Genomic DNA, 12346 nt, shown 5'->3' on the forward strand with positions numbered 1-12346 from the left:
ATAGCCTGTTTATTGGGTTGGGGGGTTCTGGACTAGGACATCTTGGCAGGGTTGGCATCTGTGGACACATATGTAGGATTATTTTCTAGGTAATCATAGCCCGAATGGTGATTGTGTCGGGACTTTACAGTCCGTGGCGGTGGAACTAGTTACAGTATGCACCTGGTTTGCGGTGAAGCGTTAGTCCAGATGCAGCACTGCCTGGGGAAGGTCACTAACACGTATTGATTAGAACATCGTTAGGAGAGCTCATTTGATGTATACTCTGTAGACTTCATGTAGCACGGCAGCCGTGTAGGGTCGGAATTACTAGTCCCGTTTCACAAACTGAGACTAAAGTTAAGCAGTTTGACCAAAGTTAAGGTCAGGATTAGCGTCTCAAGTGTTTGTCACTCATTGTTTTTCAAGTTTGCTACATGTAAGGTTACTGACTCCTGCTGGCACGTGTGAAAAACACTGAGGCAAGGCTCTCTAGTAGCTGGTGTGTTCTTGCGTGACATGTAAGGCAGGTGTGATTATCTCTGATAATACAGTGGCTCCTGGTGCCGTTTTTAAAAAACCTGTTTATTTTGGAATAATCTCAGATTTACAGAAAAGCTGTGAGATAGCACAGAGAGTTCCACTTGTATTCAGCAAAGCAGAGTGGCTCCACTTGAGCAAACTGCTTCATGCCAGTCACCATTGTAGGTGCTGGAGAGAGTAACACGCTGCCCTAGATGATTTCAAGGTCTGGTGGAAGAGACAGATCCATAAACAAGTATAGTGCCTTTTGCTCAGTGCTGAAATGGAGAGAGGGGAGCACAGAGTAATTTATGTCTGACTGCCTGGGAAGGAGTGGCGCGAGCTTGCAGGATACAGCATTTGAGTTAGGTCTCAAGGATTAGTGGGTATTCACTTGATTGATGGGACATTTCTGCCCACATTCATGCTACCTAGGTTTGTGTTCGAAGAGAGCTCTCTAACCTTTATAAAACGGACTCTTCTTATTTGATTCTCCTCTCTCCCTCTTTCTCACATCTCCTCTGAGAGGTTTTTGTTATAGTTTCCACAGGCTGTGAGAAGAATCGCGGTTTATAAATCCATGACTAGGAGATGAAATTAAGCTGTGTTTCTTAGTAATGGAAGTATCTAGATCTGTACGTTTTAAAATTCTTTCTCTTTCATAGTTGCTGAGTACTTCAGTGGTCTGATCACACACATTCTTTATGCGAGGTTGGAGCACAGTTCTTCTGAACTGTGCCCACAGCAGAGGGGTATTTTGAGTGAGTGTGTTGGTCCTTGTGGGCTGCTCTAGGAAAACACCATAACCCCAGGTGGCTGAAACAACAGTCATTTACTTCTCCCAGTTCTGGAGGTTAAGTCCAAGATCAAGGTGCTGATTCCTGGTGAGGGCTCTTCCTTGCTTACAGACAGCCACCTTCTTGCTGTGTCTTCACATGGCAGCGATGGAGAGAGAACTCTGGTCTCTCTTCCTCTTCTTCTAAAGACGCTGATCCCGTCTTGGAGACCCTACCGTTCTGACCTCATCTAAACCTAAGTACCTCTCAAAGACCTCATTTCCAAATACCATCACATTGGTGATTAGGGCTTCGGCATCAAAATTGTGTGTGTGTGTGTAGGGGGGGCGGGGTGCACAATTCAGTCTAGTAGGTGGGTTTCTTGGAATTTTTGTTATTATGAGGAATTGCTCCAAAATAGGCTTGATAGAGAACTAAATAGGAAACTGTAAAATTAGCATTTATATGGCTTTTGCTACAGCAAAGTAGTAAACACAATTTTATTTAAAATCAGAAGAAATTATTGTAGATATGTTAAGTCTGATTCAGAGGCTGGTGGATGCCAAGAAGAAATTTTAATTGTTTCATTTGGATGAAAGAGAGAAATACGTGGTGAAATACTGCAGTGGTGTTTTCACTTTTAGGCCTTATACAAATGAATGCTTTCATGGTTATCAAATTAGGGTGTAAGGACTGTGGTAGTGAGCTATTGCAGTTCCCTCACTGATCAGGAGGCTGAGCCCCACAGAAGCTGAGCGGCTAATGCATTGTAGAGGTGAGTGGCAGAGCAAGGATTGGAATCAGGCCTCCAGATTCACGGGGCCAGTCTTTCTGCTGTTCCATCAGTGGTTCTCAAACTGATGGAGCATCAGAGTCAGCTGGGGGGGCTTGTGAAAACGCAGATGCTGGGCTGGGTCTCTGAATCAGCGGGTCTGGACTGGGACTGAGAATTTGCATTTCTGACAAGTTCCTGGGTGATGTTAAAGCTGCTGACTCTGAGGGCACACTTTGAGAACCCGGGCCTTATGTGATGTTGCCTTTGACCTCTTCTAAGAGGATAGTAAGTAAACGTCTGTGGGTTTATACCAGCTTGACCCTTCCTTGACGTTCAGAGAATCAAGTTCTTTAATTTTGTGTTGTGTACTGTAATGCACCAACAACATAATGATTAGATGGAAAAAAGTACTAGAAATGGAGTATGTTTTAGAGTCATTTTGGCATCTTCAGGGATAATTTTTGGAGATAATTGTAGAGGTCAGAACCGCTTATGCAAAGGGGATGCACTTGAGCTCCTAGCAGCAATCACACTAAAAAGGGTGCTGGTATTGATTGCTAGATTGTATGGGAGTGAAAAGTTCCTTCCAGTTTTGTTACTCTATGTTTTTCTTTCTCATTTTGTGTACTGAAATGTTCTTAATGTATCAAAATCTTATCAGGCCCCAGCGCAGTTCCATGCCCATAGTAGATGTTAAATAAATATAAGTTGAATTGAATTAAAAAAGATTAATAGGGAAAATGAGGTAGATTATTTATCTGGAGAGACTTCAGTGCCCTAGGAAAGTTAGTCGGCTCTCTAGATTATCCCAATCACAGGTTTTTAGTGAATACTTACAGATTATTCTGGTTTACGCCTTATTTGCAATTATTGGGGTTTTTTTTTTAGCACAATTATTGGAGGAGGTAGCATATTTTTTTTTTCCTTTTTTTCCCCAAAGCCCCCCAGGACATAGTTGTAGATTCTTCGTTGTAGGTCCTTCTAGTTGTGGCATGTGGAACACCACCTCAGCGTGGTTTGATGAGCAGTGCCATGTCCACGCCCAGGATTTGAAGCAATGAAACACTGGGCCACCTGCAGTGGAGCGCACGAACTTAACCGCTCAGCCACAGGGCCAGCCCCGAGGAGGTAGCATATTTTTATGTAAGAGTTATTGAGTGATCCCCCATATCTCTTTATCATTCATCTGAAATTATTTTTACAAACTTTTTACTTTGAAATAATTATAGAAGTAGAAAAAAATGGCAAAAATAGCCCAGAGAATTCCTATATACCTTAGACCCAGCGTCCCTTTGTTAGCATCTTATGTAACCATAGTGCGGTTATTGAAACCGCAGTTCATGGAGGTAATCTAAAGTCTTTATTCGGGTTTCACCCCTGATGTCTTTTTTCTGGTCGAGGATCCAGTCCAGTAGCCCACACTGCATTTAGTTATGGTGTCTCCTTGGTCTCTTCCAATTTGTGACAGTTTTTTATCTTTCGTGACCTTGGTACTTTTCCAGAGTACCGGTCAGGTATTTTGCAGAATGTCCCTCAGTTTGGATTTATCTGGTGTTCTTTCATGATTAAATTGAGGGTTAAGCATTTGTGACAAGAATACCACAGTGGTGAGGTTGTTCCCTTCTCAGTGCATCATATTGGCACATGTGTGATGTAGATAGGTCTTATCGCTGGTGAATGTTAACTTTTGATCTCTTGGTTGAGGTGTCTGACATGTTTCTGTGCTCTAAAGAAAAAAATTTTCCCTTTGTGATTAATGACTCTCATAAGTTTACTGATTGTAGTGCAGATGTTTAAATGAAATGAATATAGAATGTCAGAATCCTTTGAGCCTGACCCTAATTATGAGATCTTTCTTATCTTGGAGGCTTCATTATTATTTGTTAGATCCCAACATAGTAGGGAAGGGTAAAGCTGTAGACTTCTAGAAGAACAGTTATTTGTTCAAGAACTTGTACCTGATCTTGGTCAGTCTTAGTCTTGAATTGTCAACAGCGGAAGCTCTTTGTTCCAATTCTTTTTCTGTGGTTCTGCGATCTGTCTCGCATCTGTCTTCCAGTGGATGACTTTCCATAACTACATTGCGTTTCTTAAGATTCTCCCTAGAGCATTTTTGTAGAAGATTTGTGTGCTTCAGTTCATCACAAGGCAGTTGCTCCAAGTATCCTCTTGTTGACCCACTTCCTAGTCCATACAGCTGAGTGTGTGTGTTCTCTTTGTAGACTATGCTGATGAAGTGCTGGAGATATTACATAGATACATAGACACATATAAATTGTCTCTATTTTCAAACTGTATATCCCTTTCATATCCCAACAGGAGTCAGTTGGAAGATATGTATGTGGCCTGTCTCCCTCCCCCTCATCCCCCTCCAAAGCTTGTAAGCTCCTTAGAAGCAGGGAACAGATCTCTTTTTGTTTACCAGTCACTTGCTTGGTGCTTGGCATACACAAGGCACTCCATAAATATTTGAGAATAAAAGAATATCATATGTGCATCTTGTTAACTGGTTTTAGAAATTACCAGACTATTGGAAACATCTTTCCACATTAACACAGCTATGTAATCATCATAGTATTCCACTATAGTCATGCCTTGCTTAACAATGGGGATACGTTCTGAGAAATGTGTCAGTAAGTGATTTTATCATTGTGCAAACATCATAAAGTGTACTTTCACAAACCTAGATGGTCGAGCTGTTGACACAAATAAGCAATAATCATTCTACAGCGGGGAGTTTTATTCGAGCCAAGCTGAGGACTGCAGCCTGGGAGTGCAGCCTTCGTAAGTGCTGTGAAGAAGAGTGATTTTTCAGCACCATTATATACCATTTCCAAACAGACATACATCAAGTGTGACAGGGGTACATTCTTTCAAGGGTTCAAGGAGATACTTTGTTATAGATTAGTACATACACAGTGGGTCAGCATGACCCCAGTGTCATGGGAAAGGACACTTATCTTCAAAAAGTACTGGTGTCATAAGAAGAGAGGCATTGGTTCTTACCTTCAAAGAGTACATTCTGGGGCCGGCTCTGTGGCTGAGTGGCTAAGTTTGCGCACTCCGCTGTGGCGGCCCAGGGTTCGAATCCTGGGCGCGGACATGGCACCGCTCATCAGGCCACGTTGAGGCGGTGTCCCACATCCCACAACTAGAAGGGACTGGAACTAAGATATACAACTGTGTACAGGGGGGGTGGGGGGGGTTGGGGAGATAAAGCAGAAAAAAAATATTGAAAAAAAAAGAGTACATTGTTTATTTTGGGACAATATACAACGAACATTTGACAGGCTGTAAGTCAGGCTTCTTTGGTTTAAATAAAATTTAGTCCAAATCGCATTTAAACCAGAACGGCTTCCCCATACACCTCAATATATAAAATTTTCTTCTATCATAGCCTCCTACACATGTAGGCTCTGTGGTACTAATCTCATGGGATCACCATCATCTACGTGATCTACTGTTGACTGAAACGTCCTTAGATGGCGCATGACCGTATATGGATGTGCTGCAGCGGCTTCGTCTGTAACCCATCCTGCGTTGTTGGAGATTAGGTTGTTTCCAATTTTTTCTATTATAAAGAGTTCCATGGTGAATATTCCTAAATATGTATTTTGTTCAGTTGTTTCCTTAAGATAAGTTCTGTAAAGAGTCATTGATAGCTCAAAGAAGATATGTATTTTAAGGCTTTTGATATATTGCAAATAACCCTCTAGAAAGTTTGTATAGATTTATATTCCAGCCAGTACTGTTGAGAATGCTCATTTTGCCACACTTTCCCCAATGTTCAACTTTCAGTTTTTTAGAATAAGACTAAATTTAGAGTTAAAAAAATTTTTTTTTGTTTTTACGATTTGCACCTTTTTTTCTTCTTCTTCTTCTCCCCAAAGCTCCCCAGTGCATAGCTGTGTATTGTACTTGTAGGCCTTCCTGGTTGTGCTCTGTGGGACGCTGCCTCAGCATGGCCTGATGAGTGGTGCCATGGCCCTGCCTGCAGCCAGGATCCGAACTGGCAAAAGCTGGGGCTGCTGAAGCGGAGTGTGTAAACTTAACCACTTGGCCACAGGGCTGGCCTCTTTTTTTTTTTTTGTGGTATTTTTAAGGATTCTTCCTGGAGTATGGTGGGGTGGGGATCATAGTCTGACTAATTTGCTAATAACCCTCCAAGTTTTCCGTATTGAAATTATCCAGTTTTTGGTTTGCCTCGATGAGAGAGCAGAATAAACCTCAATAAGGTAGGGGTTAACAGTAATCATCATCCTCTCTGAAGTTATAGTTGGTCATATCTGTGGGCCTTAGCCAATAGGAAACTTCTTGAGAGTGGGATACATTTCTAATTCATATCATTCAGAAAAATCAACTACAGGTGAATTAAAGGCTTAAATACAGAAGGCAAAACTATGAAATTTTTGGAAGACAATGTAGGACAGTAATTGTGTGACTCTAATACAAGGAAGAGCTTCTTAAACAGATCACAGAAGGTGTAGACCATAAAGGAAAAGATTGACCGCTTTGACAGCATTAATTTGACAGCTTGTGTTTATGAAAAGAAACCATCAAGAAAGTGAGCAGACAAGTCACAAGTGAGAATAGATATTTTCAGTACGTATTATTGAGAAAGGATTGTATCTAGAAAGGTAAACAGTGACAAATCAGTAAGAACAATAGAAAAATGGGCCTATGACCCAAGTAGGCATCTCACAGAAGAGGAAACCTGCATGCAGAGATTCTCGACTTCATTAGTAATGAGGGAAAGGCAGTTTAGGACCAACGTGGTGTATAGTTTCATAACATTGGGTTGGCAACAGTGTAAAAATCGGACAATGTCTGCTGTTTAGGAAGGTCGGAAATAACTGGAATGCTTACACACAACTGGTGGGATTGCAAATTGGTACCATAACTTTGGGATTACCTAGTAAAGTTAAAGATGGATGTACACTTTGACCCAGTGATTCTACTCCTGGGTCTTTATCCTGGAGCAGTGCTTCTAAATTGTGTTTTCAGCATCTCACAGGAACTTACTATAAATGCAAAATTGGGGGCTCCACCCTAGACCTATTGAATCAGAAGCTTTGGGGATGAGCCAGCTTTCAGTCTTAACAAGCCGTTCAGGTGGTTTAATGCATGCTAAAATTGGCAAACTGCTGCCCCAGAGAAACGCATGTATGTGAGTGCCTGAGGACATGACAAGAATGCTCACAGTTGCACTGTTTGTAAAAGGCAAAAACTGGAAGCAGTGTCCATCAGAGGAGAATGGATAAATTGTATTCCTATAGGAGTGCAACTGAATGGATTTTAGCCACATGCACCACTGAGGATTATTGTCAGGAATATCATATTGAGGAAAAAAAGCTACTTCCAGAAGAATGCACATAGTATTTTTCCTTTTTTAAAGTTTTGAAACATGTAAAGCAAAAGTCCCTACTGTTAGGAATACAGATATGGCAAAGTAATAAAACAGATTAATTACAAACACATTCAAATTAGTGGGTAGCTCTATTAGAAGAGAGAAGGTGATAGGGATACCGAAACAGAACTGAAAGATAAGAATTTAATTTTTTTTTTTTTTTTTTTGGTGGGGAAGACTCGTCTTGAGCTAACATCTATTGCCTGTCTCCCTCTGTTTTGTGTGTGGGATGCCTCCACAGCATGGCTGATGAGTGGAGTAGGTTTGTATCTGGGATGCGAACCTGTGAACCCAGGCTCCTGAAGCTGAGTGTGCAGAATTTTAACTGCTTGGTCATGGGGCTGGCCCCCTGAATTTAATTTTCTTAAACTGTGATCTGTACTCAGGGTTTTGTTATGTTATGCTTAGTGCCTCGCACATATTCAAATTATTTTTGTACCTGCCAAATTTTTAAAAAACATACACTTATGTCTTGTCTTTTTGCGAAGTCTGTCTACACAGGGACTATTCAGTTTGTATGAGAAAGATCTGGTGGGGGTGATGGTGGGGAAGATATGTTCTTGCAGCATTATGGTCTGAAAGTCCTTTCAGCAGTAGGGATATCAAACAGAAGATTGTTTTTGATGATGATGATGGTTAATACTTGCTGAGCACTTGCCAGGTGCCAAACACTGGTCTAAGGACATTACGTACTGAGTTTATCCTCAGTTAACTGAGGATTGAGCCTCACAGTGAGCATATGGGGGTTGGTACCACGACTCCTCCTGTTTCCTAGGGGAGGAAAGGTGTGTGGATACAGAGGTGAAAACGGTAGAGGCTGTCTGACTCCTAAACACCCTGTCAGACCTGGTCAGAGGGAGAGGACAGCCAGACAAGAGTGTTATGCCTGAGAGCGTTGGAGTTTCGAGACAAAAAGGAAAAGTCAAAATAGGAATGGGAGTGTGGAAGACTGTGGAGAGGGAAGGCTGTATATACCCGCATTTTTGAAGTTGCTTTCTTTATCTTAGTAGGTTTGTTTCTAAACCAGCGTATATGATGGTCATTCTAGCAGATGCTGAGTCCCTAAAGCAGAAAAGTAATTGCATTTTGTTTTTAGTTTTAAGGATTGCATCTTCCAGTTCATTAGAAATTGGTAAGATCACACCATAGGATTTGGGAAATCTTACTTCTTTGCCTAGGCAGTTGGTTGCTAAAAAGGGCACTTTGGGGGACTCTCCCTTTGCCTATTGTTTTCTAGCCTTTGATAATTTTTTTGTATCATAATTATCTCATATTATGAGGACTATTTCTTAGATAAACATTGGTTATATTGTAAACTTTATTTTAAGCCACCGTAGTATGACAGTCACTCCTTAAAATTAACAAATACAGAAAAAATTAAAAGATGTTCCAGAAGCCATAAGTCAAATTATATGAAACCACATAGCCCTGCTGTTTTTGTTTGGTATTCAATTCAGAGTGCTCAAATTGTCTAAACCACATGAACTGTCAAGCATTTGTAATTGTGTAATGTCATACTTTGCAGCAGAGTCAGCCCCTTACTAAGCTGACAGCCAGGAGAGTCCTTCCATAGCAGGGATGTCTGCATTTGAGACACATGTAGTGCTTGTTGGAGATCCGAACATAGGCTTCTTGAAACAAATTTTAAGTACTTCAGCTCTTCTGGTTTCAGATGCATTTTGCTGAAGCTGGATAATCTCAGTCTTAATTGCCAGTGCTTTTCAATGTGTTGCATGTTCCTATTTCTCTTTTATTTTCTCTTATATGCTTTTTCCCCCCTTTAAACAAAAACACAAAAAGTTTTAAATAAAAACAAGTAAGGTAATAGGAAGCCTAATAGGAAAAAGATATTTATTGTTTGATGCATTTGGAATAATAGCAGTGTAATCATCAAATGTAGCCAAAGCCCAGCATGCTTGTCAGTTACTAAGGATAGTGGAAACTTTGTGTTTTAAACCTAGAGCAAGCAACAAACCACTTCTTTCAAAGTGTGTAATTCACTTGTGATTTCTGCTGATTGTGGATTCCGGACCAGAATTTGATGCGTATCATTGAATCCATTATTCTAGAATGAGAAATCACAGTTATAGAAGTTCATATAACTATAAAACCATTAGAATTTAAAGTAAGGTGGTAATCTACTTTTAAAAATAGCTTAGACAATTTAGATCATTCGAGGAGAGGTAGTAGGAATTATAGTCTTTCAAAAAATGAGACCAAATGGTTTTCATTAAGAATCTTCAGGGTCTGTAATCTGGTTTTCCATATGGGTGGTGTTTAACACCCTAGGATTTCAGGGTGGGAGGTGGAGGCAGTGTTTGCTAAAAGTGACATTCCTCAGAGTCATTTTGCATGAGAGATTGTTTTGGAATCCCTGTGTGACATCCCTATTGAGTGCAGTTTGTTTACTCTCCTTCCTGATTCACCTTTCTTCTCCTTTTTTCCCCTCTTCTCCACACTTCAGCTCTCTGTCTAGTAAATATATGTTAGGTTTATATTATTTTTTTTTGAAGTTAGAAGGGACTTTACTCCAGGGGGTCCCAAATCTGGCTCATCAGAATCACTCAGGGAGCTCTCTGAAACTACAGATCCTTGTCCTTACCCCAGACTCTCTTAATCAGGATCTCTCCATGGGTGGGACCAAGGGATTCATGTTTGGCTGATTAGCTAAATTGATAAATGATTGGTATTGTCTGTGGTTCCCTTGTGTTACAGATGTGGAGGTAGTAAGTCCAGGCATGCTCTTCCAGGGACAGTTGCATTTCTCAGAAAAGGTTGTCGAAGGTCTCGAAAAGCCTTCATTAATGGTAGAGTGACAAGCGATATGATAATTTTTGGGCATTGGTATGTGGCAGAGATGGCTAGCTGTCCATCTAAATCAGTTCTGTCCTTCCATAAGATACAGTTCTACAGCTCCAGGTTTCACTTTTCAGATTCCCTTGCGGCGAAGCAGGTATGAGTGGAAGTGGTAGATGCCCCTGTCCGGGAGGGGGAAATTTCCCCCTTATTCCTCTTGAGTTCTTGTGGCTGGCCTCATAGTAAAATTAACACAAGACAGATTAAAGAGAAAACTCGAATTTAATGCGTACACGTGGGAGATCATAAAATTAACGCTCAGAAGTGACCAAAGCAGGCAGCTTTTATACTTTTTACACACAGAAACACTAAATTTGTGAGGATTTGACAGGACAAAGATACTTAGGTTTGGGTGCTTCATTAGTAAGCAATCTAAGCAGAGTTTGGACTTGTGGTGGTAAATTAGTAAAAAAAGTAACAAGGTGTGTTTATACAGGCCTCTCCGCCCTGAATTCCACCCCCTCCCAGCCCCACCCTTTTTGCTTGAGGAAGATTGTTCCTGAGCTATCATCTGTGCCAACCTTCCTCTGTTTTATGTGGGATGACGCTACAGTGTGGCTTGATGAGCGGTGCTAGGTCCGCCCCGGGATCCGGACCTGCAAACCCTGGGCCGCCGAAGCAGAGCACGCCAACTTAACCCTTATGCCATTGGGTCAGCCTCGTGAGGAAGCTGTTTTTCACATGGGAGATTCGTTTGCTGCTTTCAGGGGGAAATGGAAAGGGTCAAAGTGCAATTTTTGCATCAGCTGCTTCTCAAATAACTCAGTCAAAATAATCAGTGTGCCATTGTAGCATACTTTGGGGGCGGTCTGCCCTGGGTCCCAACACTGCTTTTGAGTCAAGATTGCAAGGCTACTGTTAGTTATGTCTGACCAGATACTGAAAGTCAAAGGTCAGCAGATGGAAGCAGAGCTGGTTGGGACATGGAGAAGAATTGTCTCAGAGCACGTCTCGATGATATTTTACCAAGAGTCTGCTGCTTCCAGGCTTGCTTTCTTCAGTCAGCTGAATGCAGGGAACGAGGAAGCTCCAGGGCAGAGCTGCAAGATGGAAGGAGCCAGGATCCCTGAGTCGGCCTGGAACAGACCGCCTGCTGACCAGGAACACCTGCCGTGGAAGTTTACCAGAGCGAGAGAGAGACTTCTGTTGTGCTTTGGCCAGTTGTCAGTGCACTTTTTATACCAGTATGGTATTAGGGCATTATCTTCTTGTTAGATGGATTCTAGCCACTGTATCCAAATCTCAAAGGAAAGGCAGGTTCTGAGTATGTAGAAAATTAGTATTCTGCAGTTTTCCTTCTCCACGTGTATAATTCTGTTATCTGTTCCTCAGAATGTAGACGTGTGATGGGACAGAGTTGGGACGTTTTATTAGGCTGCAGTACTTTCTTAGAGGTGTAATCTGAAGGAGGCTACTACTCATGTGAAAACTGGTGAATGAGGATTTGTGATGCCAACTGTGAAGGTTGCCAGCAGTGGAGGAGAGACTGATCTTCAGAGCACTCTTGTTTAGTAATGATCTTAGGGCTAAGAATTATTAGTTTTTATTGATTTCCTAGAATTTACATAATTGAAAAGTTAGTAAATGTATAAGGTATGTAGGATGTGGCATTTTCCAAACTTAAGTCATTTCCCTACTCCTTCGTTGTTTCTGCTGTGTTTTATAGCACAGCATTTTATCTCACTCTTGTTTTTTGTTTGTTGTTCTGTTTGTTTGGTAACGTCTGTTGCCAAGCTTCCTTTTTTTGCTTGAGGAAGATTCTCCCTGAGCTAACATCTGTGCCAGTCTTCCTCTATTTTGCATGTGGGATGCTGCCACAGCATGGCCGATGAGTGGTGTAGGTCTGCACCTGGGACCCGAACCCACGAACCTGGGCCGCTGAAGTGGAGTGTGCCGAACTTAACCACTACACCACAGGGCCGGCCCCTTTCTCACTTTTTTTTTTTAAAACTTAGCATTGTCATAAGAAGTAATACATGTGGAGTCATAGATTGGTGTGTTATTTTTTCCTAATATCTATTTGAATAATAC

At 41.4% G+C, this 12346-nt stretch overlaps 1 long non-coding RNA gene across 1 annotated transcript; it reads right to left on the reverse strand.

Moving 5' to 3' along the window:
* Positions 1-6646: 6646 nt before the first annotated feature.
* On the reverse strand, positions 6647-10745 carry LOC124231919 (uncharacterized). The gene is made up of 2 exons (XR_006886720.1): positions 10062-10745; positions 6647-9524 (listed from the first exon to the last, which is right to left on the reverse strand). It is a non-coding gene; the product is annotated as an uncharacterized LOC124231919 (long non-coding RNA).
* Between the last annotated feature and the right edge of the window lie 1601 nt (positions 10746-12346).

The sequence above is a fragment of the Equus quagga genome, unplaced genomic scaffold, assembly GCF_021613505.1.
Source record: "Equus quagga isolate Etosha38 unplaced genomic scaffold, UCLA_HA_Equagga_1.0 HiC_scaffold_11961_RagTag, whole genome shotgun sequence".
Lineage (NCBI taxonomy): Eukaryota > Metazoa > Chordata > Mammalia > Perissodactyla > Equidae > Equus > Equus quagga.